At 40.2% G+C, this 21,109-nt stretch overlaps 1 protein-coding gene across 11 annotated transcripts in view; it reads left to right on the forward strand.

Annotated features, from left to right (window-relative positions):
- Positions 1-21,109, forward strand: part of RASGEF1B (RasGEF domain family member 1B) — a 642,397-nt gene that overhangs the window by 584,261 nt on the left and 37,027 nt on the right. The window contains exon 1 of one of the 11 annotated variants that reach the window (XM_042936083.1): positions 19,652-19,778. The exons of 9 other annotated variants lie outside the window; for them this stretch is intronic. The gene's annotated coding sequence lies outside the window, so the exon portion shown is untranslated. Of the gene's footprint in view, positions 1-19,651; positions 19,779-19,805; positions 20,070-21,109 lie in introns of those variants that run through there. One more of the 11 variants, XM_042936084.1, reaches the window with a different exon arrangement.

Raw genomic sequence — 21,109 nt, forward strand, 5'->3', positions numbered from 1 at the left:
CCAGATACAGCGGTCTCAGGTCGATAAATACGCAAGCAGTTGTTTTCTGTTTCTGGAGACTTAAACAGAAGAACTGCACCACTGGGGCCTTTTGTTTTTGACACATGACAGATAATTCAGGTTCTTTCCTGAGCAGCAGAATTCCTTTCGCTGGTCATTGGGAAACACACATATGGTTTCTCATACTTTATATATTTCACTCAACGCCTACTTACGACCTACTATATGCTAGGTGTGCTAAATAGCCCAGTGACTAAATGTACACAGGAGATTTATTTTATTTGTTATTTGTTGAAAGTTTATTTATTTTGGGAGAGGGACGGAGTGAGTGAGTGGGGGAAGGGCAGAGAGCGGTGGGGAGAGAGAGAATCCCAAGCAGGCTCTGTGTTGTCGGCAAAGAGCCCGACTCAGGGCTTGAAATCACAAACTGTGAAACTGTGACCTGAGCCAAAGCCAGGACTCAGATGCTGAGCAGACTGAGCCACCCAGGCGCCCCAAGAAATATATTTTAAAACTCATTCGTTACATTCGAGGGAGGAAAAAGGCATCCTCTTTGCTGTGTGGTTTTAAGATTAAGAATTTGAACTAAGTAGAATCCCGCCCATGCAGATCTAACAGTGCCTGCCTGCTTCTTTGCCTGCATGATGAGGGGGACTTGAGGAATGGGTCTTCTGGAGAAAGAGGCTTGCAGGCAATCTTGCCTTTAAAAGCTTCTCTTAGTTATGGATTTGCCATGGTGATCTATTTATTGCCTCCGTATGCCTGTAAAGCTCTTTTCCTGCCCTGTTTCTTTACTGGGCTTTACACCCCCCCGCCCCACTCCTCCACGTATGTATGTGTGTGTGCTTGGAAGGGGAGGGGGCAGAAATATCATTGGCATTAGTCAGTGCTCAGACGCAATGGTCTAATTACAAGGGGAAAAGTGCACATGTAGTTACAAAACGTACCTTTTAAATGAAAGGTCAGGACCCCCAGAATCACCCTGGAAACATGAGACACCTCCAGTGTTTATCCCTGATGATGACAAAAACACCATTGCATTTAAAGGGGAGCATGGCAATTATATTCATAGTTAATGGTGGCTTTTGGAGCTGTCTACACTTAATGTCCCATATCCCCTATTTAACATAGCCCCCTTTAATAATTCAGAATTTCTCCCAGAAGAAGTAGAAGAGAGGAAGTCAGGCACATGTGTTATTTGCTTCTAGACTACCTAAAGGAAAGCAAATATTTTACTAATGGAAACTCCAGGACTACAGGTGCCCAGGAATATAGGCATTGAGGACAGAGAACTTTTTCCCAGAGCACCTGAGTCAACTGAACTCCTGAAAGATACTGCTTCCAGGACAGGACTCCATGAGAATCAAACCCCAAACCCACTGGCTTAAAGGTGTGTGTTTGGGGGCGGGGGGGCAGCTACAGGCCAGACTTCATCTGGACAGGGAGGTGGCTCTGGCCGATCCCCATGGACCCCACTCCCCACCGCCTTTCCTGGCCAACATAGCTCCTCTCCCTGCCCACAGATGAAGTGGTGTGGAGTTTGGGTTCTGGATGAGAGTGTGCTCATGGCCACATCAGCACAGCCTCCCATGAGCACCCAGCCTCCCTGCTGGTCTTGCTATATACTCATGGATTGCCAGGGTGCACACCTCCATCAGTTTAACACTAGTCTTGGATGAGGCTCCCGGCCTTTTGAAGGGCCCCCTGACCCTTCGAAATGCCCTCCCCAAGGAGGCAAGGGCAAATTTCTGTCTGAAAAATCTGGTGTCACATAACTCATCACAGCTTTCCTTCTTTTCCTTGCTAAGCTGAAGCAGAGAGTAATCAGGCTGGAAACTCTCTGTGGCCCACATACTAGCTTTGAAACATCTTTCCTCATTAGAGCTATATGTTCTCCACCCACACCCTCATAGTCCTTACCCACCTACGTGATGTCAGTCCAACCCTTTCTCCTATATGCTGCAATATTAAACTCTGAGTAAAAGAGCATGCAAATCAATCAATCAATCAATCAATCCAATGCCTAATGCTGAAAGAAATACTTAAAAACACAGAGAAACATGCCATCAGCCAGACATAAGCAATATCATGACAAAATCCTGGAGCCGTCGGGAAAACACCACAAAGCATTAAGTTTCCTGTATGCATTTATTTTCCCAGTTGGTTACTTACAATATACTGCTCATTTTGCTGAAGCACTCTATTTTTTTAAAAATTAAAATCCATAGAGGGGTACCTGGGTGGCTCAGTAGGTTGAGCATCCAAGTCTTAATTTTGGGTCAGGTCATGATCTAACGTTTCTTGAGTTTGAGTCTACATCTGAGCTCTGTGCTGACAGTATAGAGTCTGCTCGGGACTCTCTCTCTCTCTCTATCTTAAAATAAATAAATAAACCTAAAAAAATTAAAATCCATTGCATTTTCAAGTTATTTTCTTTTTCTCCTCTATCCTTTCTACTTTTATGCTTGCTAAATTTATTATTCTAAATCTTTATGTTTCCTTTATCCTATTTTCTAAGTGGATATTGGTCAAGGAGTAATGAGAAAATTAAAAATAACAAGGCCATAACTATCATTAATTAAGTAGTTACTAAGTGCTGGGATAACCTTGTGAACCATTACCCCTATTTTACTGGTGAGGATTAAGGTTTAGAAATGTTAAGCAACTCTTGTTTTGTAATCCCAGCTCAAAGGTCAAAGTTCCTCAGGAACTACCCTCAACTAGGACAGATACCTCTTTAAATGTTCCTATAATCTTGTAACATCTTGTACATTTCCTTCATACTTCTTATGAGAGTTTGTAACATTACATTTATTTGGATAATTAATTGATTCAAGAATTTCTCTCCCAAGACTCTGAGTTAGAGTATAGCAGAAACCACATCTGTTTTTGCTGTTACTGAGCCTGATACACAGTAGGATTATAATACATATTGAGTGAATGAATATTGGAAGGACTTGCTTAGTGAGTAAATGAGTTCTTATCTGTCCAATTCCAGAATTCAAGAGGTTTCGTGTAGGCAGCTATGCTGCTGTTTTAATGAAATCCTAGGTGACAGAATATGCAAAGTTCTATATAAAGTGCAACATTAAGTCCTGCTAGCTGAACTGCCTGGGTTTAATCCCTGACACCAGTAGTGGATTTTTCAGGCTGTTTCATCTTGGACAAATTACTTGACCTCTCTGTGTGTCGGTTTTCTCATTTGCAATAGAAATAATAATGAACTCACCTTATATAATTATGAATCTTAAACAAATGTATAACTCCTCAGAAGAGTACCTGGTATTTAGCAAGTTTTGTATATGTGTTAAATATTATTACCATTCAGGAATTTAGCACAGGAAAAAAAAAAACTCACTCAAAGAGTCCTATGTGATAGTATTTATTCATTGACTCAAACCCCCTGTTCTTGTCCTTCCTAAAGGAGGATCCTAGAGATTTGATCTCAAAGATGTAGCCCCAGGTTTTTCACTGTCAAATGGAAAACACCCAACATGAGTCCATCTTGAGATTTTTACTTTAAAAAAAAAAATTTTTTTAACATTTAATTCATTTTTGAGAGAGAGACAGAGCACGAGTTGGGGGGTGGGTAGGCAGAGAGAGAGGGTGACACAGAATCCAAAGCAGGCTCCAGGCTCTGAACTGTCAGCACAGAGTCCGATGTGGGGCTTGAACTCATGAACTGAGAGATCATGACCTGAGCCGAAGTCGGACGCCCAACCCACTGACCCACCCAGGTGCCCCAATTACAAATATTTTAAAAAAAATATCTAAAACCTTCCATTGGGCCCACATGCTGCACAATCTTTATCCGTAGTGTGGAATGAGGCAGAGTGATCAGGGGCCTGACCCAGAGGCCCTCTGTCCCATATTTCATCACAGCCTGCCCCTTCTTGGCTGTCTGGTCTCTGGGAAGTCCTTAACTAGTTTTTGTCTTCTTTCCTCAACTAGAAGACAGAGATGACTTCAGATTGTTGCAATGGTTAGATGAGATAAAGTTCTAAAGAACCTGATAAGTCAGAAATGCTTAGTGAAAGTTGGTTTTCTGTTGCCTCCTGCCTTCTTATTTTCCTTTTTATAGCTACTCAACCAGAACTTAACCAATACTCTGCTGTCCTTTTGTGCCTCCTCTGATCATTTTTTTAGATGACCCTTCCTATGGCCAGGGTCATCAAGTGGCCCTTTCCACCTTCACATTTTCTAGGTCCTGCCCAGGCTCAAAGTGATAGAAGCAGAGTAGTAGAAGAGTGAGACATTCAATCAAAACACCTGAGTGGGAATTTGTCTCCAGTTCTGCTTCCGAGTGGCTACTTGATTTTGAGCAAGTTATTTAACCTTTCTCTGGGTTTCCTTTTGGGCATCTGTAAAAATGAGACTCATTCTCCACGATGTATATTTTGTAATCGTGCCTTCCTTCCTGTGTCCTATCTGTTCATATCTGTGTCATAATGGCATCCACAGTGGTACTGTTTTCAGTTTACCCTTTTCAAAGCCTTTCATATCTATTGTGTTATTTGGTAACCATATCAAAATTGTGAGGGATTCCAGTTGGGCTGTCACTTTGTTTCCAGATAAGGAAATTGAGTTAAGAAAAGGAGAGGATATATGACACGGCAACATCACAGAGAGCCTAGAATCCAGACATATTTTACTGTGGCCTGTCAGACTTTCCTGGGACGCATGTCATTGGGCAAAGTGCTGGCAATGCAGCAACAGTCACCTACAGTCACCTACACAGGCAAAGGTAACTGATAACTAAAGCAATAGATGCTAATGAGTAAACCGCAATTCCTTTTCATTTTATTGATTTGTCTGTGAAGAAAGAAACCCTTTTTCTTGGGTGGAATTCATTGTGTGAGGTCATCCCATCTCTTACGGATTCCATGAAGATCTTCATGAGAGAAAGAGATTAATTTTACTTTGACATCATTACTTCAATTTTATGTAAGCACTAGCCTTGGGATGGATGCCTTTCAACAAGGGTCTCTTTAGATTCTAAATTATTCATGTTTTCTGGTATTCTAAAATTTTGCAATTCTGTAGGACAACAAAAATCAAAGTTGGAAATTAGATTGCTAAGTTTCCTTCTGAATCCATGTTTTAGGTCTGGGGGTATGAGAAGTACACAGAGTTTCAGTTTCATTTTTAGTGAAATTGAGACATAACAGAATTTACTCCAAAGCTGTGCAACAAGAATAAGAGAATAAGAATGTCTGGGTTAGTTTGTATTTTTCAAAAAATCTACATTTTCCTAGGACTTTTACAAGGTCTTTAAGGAACATTCGCATTTTTAAACATGTGTATTCGCACAGTTTAAACATTGATAAAATGGGAAAAGGTGTCTGTCGTGTGAGAAGTGTCCTTCCTGTCTGTCCCTCTTGCTGTATACCGCCTACCTACTTCCCATCTCCTCCCCAAATAGCTAACCACTTATCAGTTCCTTGTTTATCTGCTTAAAGATCTTTTTCACGTATGAAATAATACAGTACAAATATATGTGCCTTCTTGTTTTACCCTTTTATATACGTTATGGCATACACTGCATAATAACCTGTACCTTCTTCCACTAAGTCTATGAGCCGTGCATATCAGTACATCGTTTCCTTATTCTTTCCTATTATCCTTGCAAACTGTTTGATTCTGTGAATGTATCAGAACTTACTTATCCAGTTCTCTAGTGGTGGACAGTTAGTTACTTCTGATCTTTTCCTTGAGGAAATGAATAGCTTTGTTCATGCGTTACTTCACATAACGAAAGGAGCGTATCTTTAGGACAATTTTCCTTAGCTGCTATTGGTGGATCCAAAGGAATGTGCATTTGTAATCCTCCACAACAGTGGATTTTTGCTAATATGATGAGTCAAAGAAGAAGGTATTTTGCTATAGTTTTAATTTACATTTTTGTTAATATGAGTCAGATTGAGCATTTTTCCTTTGTGTAAAAGCCTTTGCAGATACAAACTCGCATGCTTGATCATTTGCTGATTTCCTGTTGGTTGTTGATGGTTTTCATTTAGTGCAAGTACAATAAATAAGCATATATTTACCATCTCTAAAGTTTACTATGGGGTAGGCTTCTCTTTGAGGAGAAAGTGGCCATTCTTATCTCCCTTGTATTTAAAGCTACAGATGATTAGTTTTGACAAACCCTAACGAATCATGCATCTTTTTATCATTTTTAAGATTTGGCCAAAGTTGAATTGGAACAAATAGAAATATAACTATACCCAAAGTCCTTATCTTTCCCCTGCATCCCCCCATATGATTGAACTTTTCTCATTATATTTCAAAGACACAATTACAACTGAGACAAACTCCTAGTCTTTCTTCCTTCGTGAGTAATTTCAGAATCATTTCACCAGTCCTTATGAGAAGAACTGGAAGAACTGATAATGTGAAAAGAAAAAAAAAAAAAAAAAAAGGAACAGAATCTGTCTGCAACAGAATCAATCTAACACTACAGCTAAATGATTGCTCTTTTTTTCCTCTCTTAGATATTTGAAAACAATTATTTTTCCATTAATATATTATTTTCAGAAATTTGAAAAATCGTGGCATGTTCTAAGTTTGCTGAACATGCTATAAAATTAGCCTATTGACTTCCCAAGACATTAATTAGAAGAAAAGGGAAAGCTAGAGTGTGAAAGGAGAATGAGACTGCCTATGCACTGAATATTAATGAATTGATTGATTCAGCGTGTATTATTGAGCTGCAGTTATGAGCCAGGCTTTCTACCGGCCCCTGAGGATGTGTATTCGTAAACAAGAAGGGCATGCCCTTCTCAGAGCTTGTGTTCTAAACCAGTCCCTCTGTATCCTGATTACAGTGAGATTCACTTGGGGAAGCTTCACAACAGTCCAGTGTCTGGGCCCATGACAAGAAACTTCAGGGGTGCAAGTTGGGAACAAATATTTTTCAAAACTCCCCAGATGACGCTAAGTGAAGCTGGAGTGGAAAATCACTGGTGAGCTATACCCCAGAGATGGCTGTGAAACCACAAAGTATTTTGAGGAGGAAGTGGTCATGGAAATTTTGATATGATGTAACGTGAGCTGCACAGCAGCGACTTTGAAGCGTTCTTGGTACAATGTTTAACTTATAAGCAATAAAGCCTTAAGACCGGCATTCCAACTTAGAGATAACTTGGAAGATAGAAGAACAGGTTAAATGACACCTCCAGGAAAAATATCAGACAAACCCAGATTGTGGTACTTTCTCCAAGACTAATGGCCTGGTTTCTTTTAAAAAAAGTCCATGTTGAGAAAAGCAGAGAGGTTTGGGAGTGAGATGGGGACTGATACAGATTAATAGAGAATAACGAAACAACCACCAAATGTAACACCTTGATTACATCCTCGTTCAAAAAATCTTTGGGAATAAGTTTTGAGGACAATTTAGGAAACTTAAGTATTTAAATATATACTAGAAAATAAATGATATTAGTTAATATTGTTGATTTTTCATAGGTGCTTAGCTATATTATCTACATACAAGAATGTCCTTATTTTCAGAAGATGTATGCTAAAGTATTTAAGCATTTAAATTTAAGGGTATCAGCAACTTTCATGTGGTTTTTCAACAACACATATAGATAAGCAAATATAGTCACATTTTTTTTTTCCAAAAAATCTTTTTTATTTATTCATTTTGAGAGAGAGAGAAGGAGAGAGAGAGAATCCCAAGCAGGCTCCACGCTATCGGTGCAGAGCCTGATGCAGGGCTGGAGCCCATGTACTGTGAGATCATGACCTGAGCCAAAATCAAGAGACTCGGTCATTCAACCTACAGAGCCACCCAGATGCCCATCGTCACACTTTTTTAAGGCGTTTGAAAGAAAGTGAGGTATTAAAGATGAGACAGGGTGCTGCATAGTGATGATAATTTAATTCACTACCATTGATTGTATGTGCCAGATATCATACTAATGACTTTATATGCATATTAATTCATTTTAAAACAGCCACTATTATTTTAATTTTACAAATGAGAAAGCTGAAGCTTGTAATAAGGAACCAATTTAAGTTCAACTGAGCCAGAATTTGAACCAAGTTCTTTCTGTTTCCATTGTGGGTGATCTTGATTATTAGGCAGCATTGCCCCACCTCCAAACTGTGCTGTAACCACTTACGTGGTAATGGAAAGCACACAAGCTTTGAACTTTCTTCAATTACAAGAGTTATTGCAATGCATATCCATCTAATGTTTATGTGTCTGCTCTATGGACTGGGTCCTCCTTAGTTAGACCATAGTTAGGCCCACCTGGGTCCAAATCTTGGATCTGTCATTTGTTAGATGTTTGTTCTTAGGCAGTTTTTAAAAACATCCCTTGGTTTTAGTTCCTCTTCTGTGAAGATGGAGATAATATTAAGCGCTTTGTAGGATTTTTATCCAGAATAAATATATACAGAAAGCACTTAGCACAATTGCTGACATACAGCCAATCCTTAATAAATGGTGGTCACCACCCATCCCTCTACCTTTTTAAAAATTTAGTTAGAATTAAATGACTCATGGTTATACAAAAAAACTCCTGATACTCAACGTGGTTGCCAGGGCTGGATCCTGCAATCATTAACTATCAATTTGGCATCAGGGACCATGGCTTTGAATCTCTAAAACCTGCAACAGGAGAATGCAACTCATATTCACAAATATGTGCTTATTAGTATTAAATCATCAGCATAATAGTCATTATGATTCATTTATTAAGGCCGTGAGTTTATCAGACCTCTGCCTTCTTTTAATTAGTAACACCACAACACTGATAGAAGCAGGTCATCATGAAGCTGAATACTTCAAAACGAGCTCTATCTGTCCTTGACTTAGGTAGCTGAGCATCTGACATCTTATGAGTCTAATACATGCGCACAGAGCAAAGGAAAGTCCTTCCAAAATCTCTCTTGGAGCCAGCGGGCACACACTGGCTCAGAATAGCCCTGGACTGTTCCATGTTCCACAAGATCTATAACTCCACCTACTTTATGGACAGGCTGGTTTGATAAAAGAGGAATATTTTAGGGAAAGTGGGTTTGGTGAACTACATAGTAGATCAAAAGGTAGCAATATTTTCACTTATTTATTTATTCAATAGATATCGAACACTCACTATATACCAACTATTGCTGTGGGCATTGGTATTATAGATAAGGTCTTTGATCACACGTACTTTTTAATCCTAATTATTCTAGTAAAATTTTTATTCCAAATTTAATTCTAATAGTAATTACATAAATGGATAAATAAGATAATGTTAGAGAGTGATAATATGATCCTAAGGTTTCTTTGAGGGGCCTCTTCATTGTTAGAAACGACCTAGAACTAACACCTATACTGGCAATATTCATGACTGACTCCTTGTCCTTCAGGTCTTACTTCAAGAGAAGCCATCCTTGACCCTCGCTCTGAGAAGGCCCCATAGCTGTTCTCCATCTTAGGAATGATCACTGTGATGATTGGTTATTTCCCTGTTTTAAGCGTGTCTTGCCCACCTGGAAGGAAGCGCCATTTTAGAAGGAACCTTGTCTGTTTTGCTCTCGTTGGTTTCCAAATGCCTCTTACAGGATCTGGACTGTGGAAGTTTCTCAGTAAATATCTGTGAAATTAGGGCAACCAACCATTCCAATTTGCCTGCAACTGAAGATCTGCCCAAGACTTATGGTTTTCAGTGCTAAAACCAGCACAATCCCAAGAAAATGGGCATGGTTGGTCACCCTACAGGCAATGCGTATATGTTGGATAAGAAATTAGTCCCAAACCTTCCATTATTGAAGTTGAATGTCAGGTCTCATTAAACCAGACCCAGAGCAGAGGTGTCACTATGCTATGATGCGATTACTTGTAGCCACTGCCTCCAGTGTGGCCACGGCTTAGGGAAAAGTGAAAGAAGCTTCCCAGGAACTCTCAAATGTCATAATCACTATAATAATGTGCACATTGAACTCCAGGGAAAGGATATGCCCATAATCATAATGTTAGTGGGGTTGGGTCAAGTCTTTCACTCACTTCTGATCCTCTTCAAGCCTCTTGGCTAGCTGCTATCTAGATGGAACTAGTCTAAAAACTAATAATTAAAAACTTAATATGAAGGAGCATTTGACAGCTAGAAAACACCTCTGAAATCATCTCATCCAATTCCCTCATTTTACAGTTGAAGAAACTCTGAATCTGAGTGTTAAGTTCTTTAGCGGAGAGCCAAGCTTTATAGGATTCTTTTTCTTTGTTCCCATGCTAATGAGAGTCCTTTTGAAATATTGGTCACTGCTCTTGCTCTCTAGGTGAGAAAATGTGTCCCTTCCACTGTTTGCTTTCAACTAGCTGTCCTGTTTTGCATTTCTTTCCTCATTTTATGTGCTCTGGAACAGCTTTTGCTAGCCCTTTTGGCAAATGACTTTTTTCAATATACTGGTTGTTTCTCCTCAAAAGAATTCCTGTTTAACAGGTTCAAATATTCCCTCTTCCTTGAAGCATGGGTTGATTACTCTGAGATTTGGAGTGAAAATTTTTCAGCACTATGTGGTTTGAAGAAAGAAAGAAAAAGAAAGAAAGAAAGAAAGAAAGAAAGAAAGAAAGAAAGAAAGAAAGGGAAGGAAGGAAGATGAGGAAAAGGAAGGAAAAAGGAAAATCTAAAAACTTCTGTAAAAATTTCTAGGGCCTAATAAACAACTTACTTGTCAGATGAGAATTTCCTGGAGCTTATGTCATTGAGATATACATTAAAGGATTGGCTTTGGCATTATATATGCGTTTTTCCTTACCAAGGGAAAGACATAGATCAAAATTCACATTCATTTTTATTTTGTTTTGTGTTGTGAATCAAAAAATGATAATATGTCTGCCATTAGCCTTAATGCAAGACCAGGGGCAGGACTAACCCAAATCGCATCTATTTAGAGATATTTTAAAAACATTCTGTCCTGGTTCAACTATTTTGGGAAAAGAATACAACTTAATGTTAGCATTTAAGAATTTTTTTTAATGTTTATTTATTTTTGAGAGAGAGAGAGAGAGAGAGTGCAAGCAGAGGAGGGCAGAGAGAGAGGAAGACACAGAATCTGAAGTAGGCTCCAGGCTCTGAGCTGTCAGCACAGAGCCTGATGTGGGGCTCAAACCCACAAATCACAAGATCATCACCTGAGTCTAAGTCTGACACTTAACCAACTGAGTCACCCAGGCGCCCTAATGTTAGTATTTTGGAAGTTAGAAAGTTTGGATTCATGACTGCCTTTTGTAATAGCTGGTGTTTAACTTTTAACTTAGGAAGGAAGGACATTTCAAAAGGAGTTTATGAAATCTTCAAAAAATCACAACAAAACAAAATTTAAGACAAATGTTTTATTTATCTGGGGAAACTTTATCCAGACTGAGATATTTTATTTGACCCTCTGTTATACATTTCATGCTATGAGAGGTGTGAGGTTCATACCTCCATAGAGAAGGCCTTGTCTTCTCAGGCCTATTTCCTTACAAGCTTTTTCTTAGGAGATAATCCCTTTTAAATTGTTGAGCAATAGTCTGGACCAGAGAATTCCTCTTCTTTTCCAACTCTTCCCAAACTCCACATCTATAAGTAACAGCAGTGTCCTTCCACCCCATTGACTCGTCCAAACACATCTCCAAACACATACTTTGATTCTCTCAATAGACCTGAAGTAAATGGACCAATCCACGAATAGGGAGACCTGTCAATACATTCAACCTCCACTTTCCTTTATTTTTTTTTTTTTTTTTTTTTTTTGGGACAGAGAGAGACAGAGCATGAACGGGGGAGGGTCAGAGAGAGAGGGAGACACAGAATCAGAAACAGGCTCCAGGCTCCGAGCCATCAGCCCGGAGCCCGACGCGGGGCTCGAACTCACGGACCGCGAGATCGTGACCTGGCTGAAGTCGGACGCTTAACCGACTGCGCCACCCAGGCGCCCCTCTTTCCTTTATTTCTTGACCACTCTTCAGAGACAGCTAATTGGAGACAATTATGTGAATAATTGTAGATTCTAAAATTATCACTAGTTAATTCCAGACCCTGGAAACGTTAATCATATGCTAGTGGTGTTAGTCTGCAAGAGATTCGACTTTAAAGCAGGCTTCAGTCAAGAATCAAAGCTCTTTTGTGTGTTTACTCACAATATGCATCACCGTGTGAGGGGGGATACATGCAATTACATCAGAAAGCAATATCAACCGTGTGAGATGTATAACATTACTTACCAAATTTTTCACAACTTACACTTTTGTATAGTGAGACCAAATGAAACTCTCTGGACTTTTGGTTGACAGTTACACTTTATAAATGTGATTAATCAGTGCACAAAACAAGGTAAAGCAATAACTTTACCATTATAGATTTCCTTAAAATGTAAGCTTTAAATATGGACGTTTAAGGTTATGCAGTATAGCTATATGAAAATATCCAGCTTTAATTACAAAAATTGGGGTTTTTTTGAAAAACTTAAAAAATAAAATAAAATTATAAAACTTGTGTACTCACCACCCACAAATGATAATAATGGACATTTTGTCATAGCTGCTTTATGTCTTTATGAAAGAAATCAAACACTATACAAAAAATTGAAGCCCTCTTTGCCTCCTATCCTAGTCCCCTCTCTACCCCTTTCCAGAGACAACTGTTCTAATTCACTAGTGAAACACACTTAAACTATATGATCTGCTCTCTTTGTTTTTGTGCAGAAAATCTATTTAGCATTATGTTTTCTATAACAATATCTAAACATATATATGGAAATGCTGGCTTTACTATGGAAATAATATTATTCAACTGTCAAAATAAATGTTTGGATACTTTACAAAATTAAACTTCACAAAATTATCTAGAAATCACAACTATGCTGTAAATATTTTTTAAAAAATGATATAGTCTTATGAAAATCAATCATTTTAGTAGATGAAAGAGAAAATACCTTAGGTGTATGGTTTCATAATGATGACAGTAACTGCTTATTAGAGAAGCTTTTTTGATCAACATAATTTCTTTTTTTTAAAATTTATTTTAAAGAGAGGTAGAAAGGGAGAATCTTAAGCAGTCTCCATGCTCAACACAGAGCCCGATGAAAGGCTTATTTTCATAACCCCGAGATCATGACTGAGCCAAAACCAAGTCAGATGGTCAACCAACTGGGCCACCCAGGCGTCCTGATCAACATAATTTCTCAAATATACTTTATGGAGTCTGATTGATACTTTACAACATGGTTACTTTAAAGATAAAGCAACTAAGAGTTTACTATTTTATTATCTTGAATATTAAATAAGACAAATGGTAATGGCAATATTTAGAGAATTCTAATGAAAAATATGAGCAATTTCTAGAGAATTCTCCTTTATCATTTCCTCAAGGAGAATTTAACAGAGAAAGTTTGTCATCAATATTTGAAAACAAATTGTACTTCTACAATGTCAAAGTAGCTCCATAGATTTCACCCTTGCAGAAATAATTAGGAAGTAAAATCGTGTAGTTTTTGAAGTTTTGGGCTTATCATCCAGGCTCTTTGACTTGCATAACTTTGTTATTATCTTGTTGGATGGTCTTGGAGAGATCATTTAATCTCTCCAGAATTCAATTTCCTTTCATAAATGCCTTGGTTGGTGGCATTGGGGTGGGGAAAGATTAAAAGAGATGGTCATTAATATTTCTACCAGTTCTAAAATTTTATTATTCTATTATTAATTTTCTCCCTTCTCCTTTCCCATTCAATGTTCTAGGACATAGATTGGTAATTAGTCAAAACTGAGGGGATCTTCTAGCAAAATAATCAGGCTTAACTTTAAAGGGTAGAAGAATTTGAAACAGAAAACCTTTTCTTAATTCTTCATAAGATCAACTTATTCACAAGAAAGCAGACAAAAACCACTAGAAAGAGAAAATAGAAATACATTTATATTTACTACTCACTATACAGATTTTATAAGATTAATACTTATCTAAATAAATTCATGTTAAACAAAGTTGAATTTATACTCAAAACAGCATTATATCTTGTCAAAATGATGCACGTTGCAGGTTATGAAATATTTGTGCAGAAAATAATAAGTCACTATATATTATATAACCGATGGAGATGATGAGATTGTCTCATAACCTTATGATCAGGCCAAGGTATATTATTTCTCAATGCCAATATCCCTCCTGAGGATATTAGAAATAATTACTTCGTATGAGTAAATGAGAACTGGCAAATGAGTGAAACAGTAATGCTGATAAAGGAAAAATAATAAGTTTGCCTTTCAACAGTTCTTATCTAGTATAAAGGAAGATACTGTAATTTTTTACACCTCCCTAGGGGATTTTGAAAACCTACTACATTTCCCATGTGGTCGTTACATTCTTTTGTACAACCTTAGGTAAGTTCTGGGAGATAAAAAGTCATGGTGATACAGGATCACATGGATCTGTGGAAGAGAGTTCCCTGGAGTTATCTTTTCTAGTCAATTCCTTTGTCCTTTGGAGTATCTTCTCAGCAGAGTCGAATGAATGACTATCGTTAGTATTTTTAGTGATCCCAGGAAAGGAAAATATATGCCTCTGCAATGACAACTGTCAGAAATGAATGACCCTCACAGACCCAACGTTCTCCCTAAATGAGATAATGGATATGAAAGAACATTGTCAACTATAATAAATGCTGGGAATTACTATTGAGATGACCATTCCAAGACTGACCCAAACATGTGTTTCATCACAAAAATCCCTTCTAAATGGCAGGGGGTGAAGGTGTTGACGGAGGGGGGAACGGAGGGACTCGGAATCTTGAATATCTACATCTTTGTGTCTTGCCTTCATCATCCTTTTCCCAGGTTCCAGGGAAATGCATGTACACAGGTCAATGCCAAACCCATACACACTTTGCATTACTATGAAATTCCAGTGTGGTCCCCAAGTGAGCTAGGTTGGCCCACAGACAGAATTCCTTTTTCTCAGGGTAGAAGTAGGAAGAAGGTATGGCACCAAACTTGCCAAGCAGCCTCCTTCACCCTTTCACTCTCAGCAATCCGATGATGAGGAAAGGGAAGTCCAGGAAAATCACACTGAAAAGGAAGGGGAAAATAAGGGGTTTTCTCTAAGGTCTGGGGCGAGGCTGATCCAATTTGTCTGCCCAACACCTTGCACAGTAACTTATCCTACCATTGCAGCCACGTGGAAGAGAGAGTCCAAAGACAGGGGATCCCCAAAAATGAGTCCTATGCCTCCAAAATATTTTTGTCTTGACTTAGCCATACCACTATAGTATTTCATCATCCTGTGTAAAAGGGGTGGGGATGGGGGTGGGATAGTTATATGTTGTATTAACAGATCTTGCTTAGGTCATATTAACATACCTTGCTTAGGAACTGTTAAGTGATGGTTTCCAAATTGCATTTGATCATTCTTCATGTTTTGCTTTATAAAATTCTTATAAATCTTTTGGTAAAATGCAAGATAGACAATGTACATCATACTTAGTGGGTTTGTCTTCCTTGGTTTTGAAAGTGAGAAGGCCATGGTTGTGGTCTAGATTGACTATTGATAAGTAGGGTGATCAGTGCCTTCATTTTCTTACATGTATAAGCGAGGGCTAAAAGTCCTTATCCTTAAACTGTTCATCTCCATATTCCAGATGACATTGAGAAAGTGAAATGGGAGAAAATGTCAAAGTGTTTTGGAGAGTTACTCGGCCATTTCACAAGGCCTTTTAAGATCCAGAAAGAGGGGTTCAATGCAGAAAAAGGCTGCTTTTCTACCTCAGACATCTTTAATATTTTTCTTACACTGAAGCTGTGATCTGTTCCTTTATTCTTTTCTCTCTTTAGTCTTATTTTGTGTTATGGAGCCTCATTTTTCTTTCACATGGCAAATTTTACATATTTGAAGGCAGTTCACTTTGTGAGATTTTCATTTAAAGTTCAGGTGTTGGGGTGCCTGGGTGGCTCAGCTGCTTGAGCGTCCCACTCTTGATTTCGGCTCAGGTCATGATCCCAGGGTCACGGGATTGAGCCCTGTATCAGGCTCCGCACTGAACATGGAGCCTGCTTAAGATTCTCTCTCTCTCCCTCTCTCTCTCTCTGCCTCCATTCTGTCCTCCTCTCTCTAAAATAAAAATAATAAATAAAAAAAACAAAGTTCAAGTGTTTTAAGAAAATATTAAACCACAAATAATATTAAACTTGTGTCTCAAATAATAAACATTGCTTTCCAATGAAAACACTTGGCCTCTAGCTTAAATACATATATCTACTAGTTTTAACAGCAATATCTTAGACATGTAAAATGGGTCAAATTAATGGTATATTTTTTTAGACAGGATTTCATAAATCTTATAGTAAGTAATTAAATCCATTTTATTTTATTTTTAAAATTTTTTTAATGTTTCTTTTTTAAGAGAGAGAGAGAGAGAGTAGGGGAGGAGCAGAGAGAGAGGGAGACACAGAATCTGAAGCAGACTCCAGGCTCTGAGCTGTTAGCCCAGAGCCTGACGCAGGGCTCAAACCCATGGACCTCAAGATCATGACCTGAGCCAAAGTCGGACTTAACCGACTGAGCCACCCAGGTGCCCCAGTAATTAGATTCATTTTAAAGGGTAGGAAGATGGGAGCACTGGAATCAGAGAGATATAGGTATAATTTATGGCTTCTTCAGCTGTACGGCTATGGTAAGTTATTTACCTTCCTCAGTATCATTCCTTCCTCTCAGAAATGGAGAAAATAGTACCTACCTCTCAGAGTTTGGGCAAGGATAAAAGATAATGTAAGTAAAAAAAAAATGTAACACAAATACGGTGAAATACTCAACACAACGTAAAAGGAGTGAAAAATATCAACATGTATCAACATGAATAGATGAGCAAAGTCAAATGTTGGAGGGACAACATTGAGAAACATAAATAAAGGTAAGAGTATATTTAGGTAAATACACTCACATGGTACTCACATAAAATAATACCATCATTGTTCATGCAAGGTGGATTGAAAAACACATACTAAATACAGTGTGAAAGAGTCAGTGCCTTTGGGATGGTGAAAATAGGATTTTAGATGGGAAATAAAGGAGACTAATGATATAAAATAAATACATTAAATATAATAAAATTTTAAAAAGAGTATTGGACATGAATTAGTCATGATGATTGCTCTAATTTTGTGCACTTGAGATCCAAGAGGAAGGGAAGAGAAAAAAAATGTTTAGCACAGGGCCTGCCATATAGTCAAAGCTTAATATAAGTGGCTACTTTTATCATTTGAGTATCCTACTCAGCAGGGCTTTATTTGCATCAATTTGACTGGTATTATTGAGCTTACCAACATTTACAGGGATAAGAATTGAGCCAGTGGAGTCAAAAGACCAAGAAAGAAACTATGGGAAGTAGAAAATGGAAAAAAAAAACTTTTCATGATAGAGAATAATTGATACAAAATCATAACAGCGATTATTTATTGAATACTTACCATGTACTGGGCATTCATTAAGTCAACCAACACATATTTATGAGTGCTTATTGTGTTAGACATTATTCTAGACATTGGAAACACAGCAGGAAAACAACTACAATGACAACAACAAACCATGCTGTTATGGGGCTTATATTCTAGCAAGGGGAGAGAGGCAATAATAAGTAAAATATACAATATGTTAAATAATAGTAAATTCTATAGAGGAAAGAACAACGAAAGATATGGAGTGAGGTTAGGGAAGGCTTTTCTAAGGGACATTCCTCCAAACCCATTTCACATATTATCTCTTTTAATTAATCTCACACACTGTGAAGAAGTTACTTTTATAAACTATGCTTGCTACCTTCATATGAGTAAGTTGGGGCCCAGAGTCCTTCAGAATCTCTTGTAAGGTTTGATAACTGGCTAAATGATAGGACAGGATCAGAGTTTGGGCCACATAGCTCTGGAGCTGTCCCTTCATGTATTACTTCTCATATGGGGAGCTAGAAGGGACTCTGGGAGATCCACCAGTATGGAGAGCAGGAATGGTTTGGTAAAACATTAAATCAATATTACTGTAGTGTCCCTTTTAGAGTTTGAGGATCTAAAGTAAACATTTTTTGTTTTGGTGGAAAAAAAAAACTTAAGAAAGAAAAACTGGGCAAACTCTTCCAGGGTGGGGGGTGTATCGAGAGGTTATTAAGGCTATGTCAAATATTTCCACTAAGAAATCCTGATTTAGTCCAACCCTTTTAATTAATTGCTACAGGCCAGGGAACCTCAATATTGTACATAACTTGCACAACCGCAAATGGCTTGTTTGTTACAGAACCAGGATGGGAAAACTGATCTTGAAAGCCAAAACAACAGCACAACCACAATAGTTAGGCTGGGCAGCCAAGAGCCTCTGTGGCTCTCTGCATGACCGCCTCCTACTGAGCTCTTTTGGCTGAATGGCTTCTCCTTTAAACTTCCGAGAGGCTTAAAGTGAATTACTGAGTTGGGGAGACCCATTTGCAGAAGAAAAGGAGAACGTATAATTAGAGGAAGAGAAGTGAGAGGAGGCACAGATGAAGCTAAGAATAGGCAAGGTGAACTTCAAGATGACTGTTTCCACACTAGGAAGGAGGGGGAGACAAGGAGAATGGGGCAGGGACACACAGGGTTCCTCTAGCTCAGTAATCCTAATTATAGTCCTATAAGACAGGTATGAATAGTGTTGTTTTTTACATATAGGAAAACTGAAGCTCAGGAAAGATACTTTACTTACTCAAGGTCATGTAGCTAGCAAGAGTCTCCTAATGTTTCAAATTTTTTTTCTTTCCTTGAGTCTCTTTCTCCCCTTATTTGTTTCCATCGTTTCTTCCCTTCAGTCTCTTTTATTTGTACAAGGTGAAGCATTGAGGTTTTTACCCTTTTTCTAAAATAGTTATCAAGTATCCAATGATAGAGTATGTGGTTACCATGACAACACAGCCTTCACTGAGGACTGGCCTCCCCTTTGCCTCCAGAATCATATTTCATGGCACAGATTCCCTTCCTTTGTGGAACTTATAACAGCCTCAATTTTGTATTTTGTTTGGGTGACCATTTGCTTAACGTTTGTCCTCCTCTAGACCGGCTGGAAGCTTCACAATGGCAGGGGCCAGCCTACTTTTGCCTGGAGCCTGCCCCCAGCGTTTTGCACAATGCCTAGCATTCGGGCTCTGCGTAAATATTTGCTAAGCAAATGTTCTTGTGGTTTCTCTCAAGCTCTCTTCTGAAAGTATATGTACAGTAACCTTTAGCTCATGATTATGCTAATAGATACTGTATAACGAGTCGGGCCGGTATTTACAGGTAGTACACAGGTAAATGAACACACACACACACACACACACACACACACACACACACACACGACTTCACAAACAGCCCCGGGCAGGCGGACTCAGGAGGAAACGCACTTCATTCTGAGCGGGCCGAACCGACGCCGGTAAACAGCACTGAGCCCGGCTGCACGGGCCTCCGCATTGTAGGAGGGCACCCGGGCGACCGCGCCGCGGGAGTCCCCAGCGCCCTGCGCCGCGTGGGCCGGTCCCGGGCGCTGGAGGCGGTGGCGGCGTGGGCGGTGAGCTGCGCCGTGATTGGTCCGCCCCTACCGGGGCGGGGCGGGGCTGGCGGCGGGAGGCGGGCTCGGAGGGAAGGGGGTGTGCGCCGCGGCTGAGGCCGTAGTTTCAGTATAAACAAGGCACCCGACTGGTCGGGCGGAATTTCTTTTCCTTCTTCGCGCGCGCTTTAGCTCTCTTTTCTTTGGCCGCGATTGTGGGCGCGCGGCAAACAGCCGGGAAACCGAGGACCCGAGGTACATCTGCAGGTGGGTTGTTCCCTGGCCAGCCAGTTCTCCCGGAGGGGCCTGAGCCTGGCAGCGGGAACGCGCGGCGGTGCTGTCCTCTGCGCTGTCCCAGACGGCCCCGGAGCTGCGCTCGTAGCGAGCCCGGCTCTCAGGCGCCCCGGCTGCCGGGTGCGCCTCGAAGAGGCGGGAGAATCGGGGCGACCAAACGCTCTCTGGCACAAAGCGCCTGGCAAAAGCTAGAAACCGAGGGAGTCGCCTGCCTGGCCGCCGAGGTCGCCTGGGCTGCCCCGGGAGCGGACCGGGTGCCAACAGGTGCGGGGCCGAGCCGCTGGGGCGCGGGCAGGGGCAGACTTGGGTTTTGCTTTGCGTCTCTCGCCCGGATCCCGAAGCTAGGCCTTTTCTTTGACATGTTGGTAGTTTTTGAGGGTTTGTCTGAGTTCTAGTCGCGTTCATCCTTTCTTCATTCTCTCCTCCTTTCCTGTGCACTGCTAGGTTGTTTCCTTCTACTTCTTGGCTAGTTTTCGTGCGTGTTGGCGGTGGGGTGGGGAGATTGTTTATTTTTGGTGTCGGTGCCCTATAATCTAAGGTCTGATTCTTAGGAAGGGACAGGGAGCAGAAGTCATGTGCTCGCCACTGACGAGGTGATATTTGTTCATGCCTCCGTTCACCTGGCGAATTTGGGACACACCGAGTCTCCCGGCACTTGCCCGAGCTCAGGTGAGTCGCCTCGAGACACCTGGCTAGGTTGTAATAACGTGAGCCAAAAGTACCTAGGAGCCTTGTGGCAGCTGGCATAAAAGAGGCTCCACTTTCTAGGGGAATCGTGGGGACAGCTTCAGCGCTGTACAAGGGAAAAGGGGGGAAAGGGGCTGGTAGGTGCACACCTGTGTATGTGTATCTGTCTGCGTACCACTTGAGTATTGCTTCACACCTTACCCCAAGCAAATTGACGCAGTTCAGGCGAAAGCAAGGTATCCAAGTCCACTCACAGTGTCGAGGGTGGCACAAGTGAGGTAAATAGCAGGAGGAGATCCCTGGGCAGCGACTTTCTCTTCTGAGTGTGGATGTGCCCATCTTCGCCAATGAATTCGGTGGGCACAGTGTGTGTAGATGAATATGCACACAAATTTGTGTGTATGTGTTTGGGCCGAATACGTCTCCAAGGAGTCCTTCGTCAGCAGCACCATGTGACCGCGGTCAGGAACTGCTGGTGTGCGTAGATCTATATTTAGCCCTGGATGATCTCCAACGGCGGAGGGAGGGTCTCTGAACTGGGTGCATAAAGGGGAAGAGTCTAGGGCTCAGGGTGTTGCACTCTTGAATAATGTCTGGTACAGTCAGACTCAGATGGG

Source organism: Panthera leo, chromosome B1 (assembly GCF_018350215.1).
Source record: "Panthera leo isolate Ple1 chromosome B1, P.leo_Ple1_pat1.1, whole genome shotgun sequence".
Lineage (NCBI taxonomy): Eukaryota > Metazoa > Chordata > Mammalia > Carnivora > Felidae > Panthera > Panthera leo.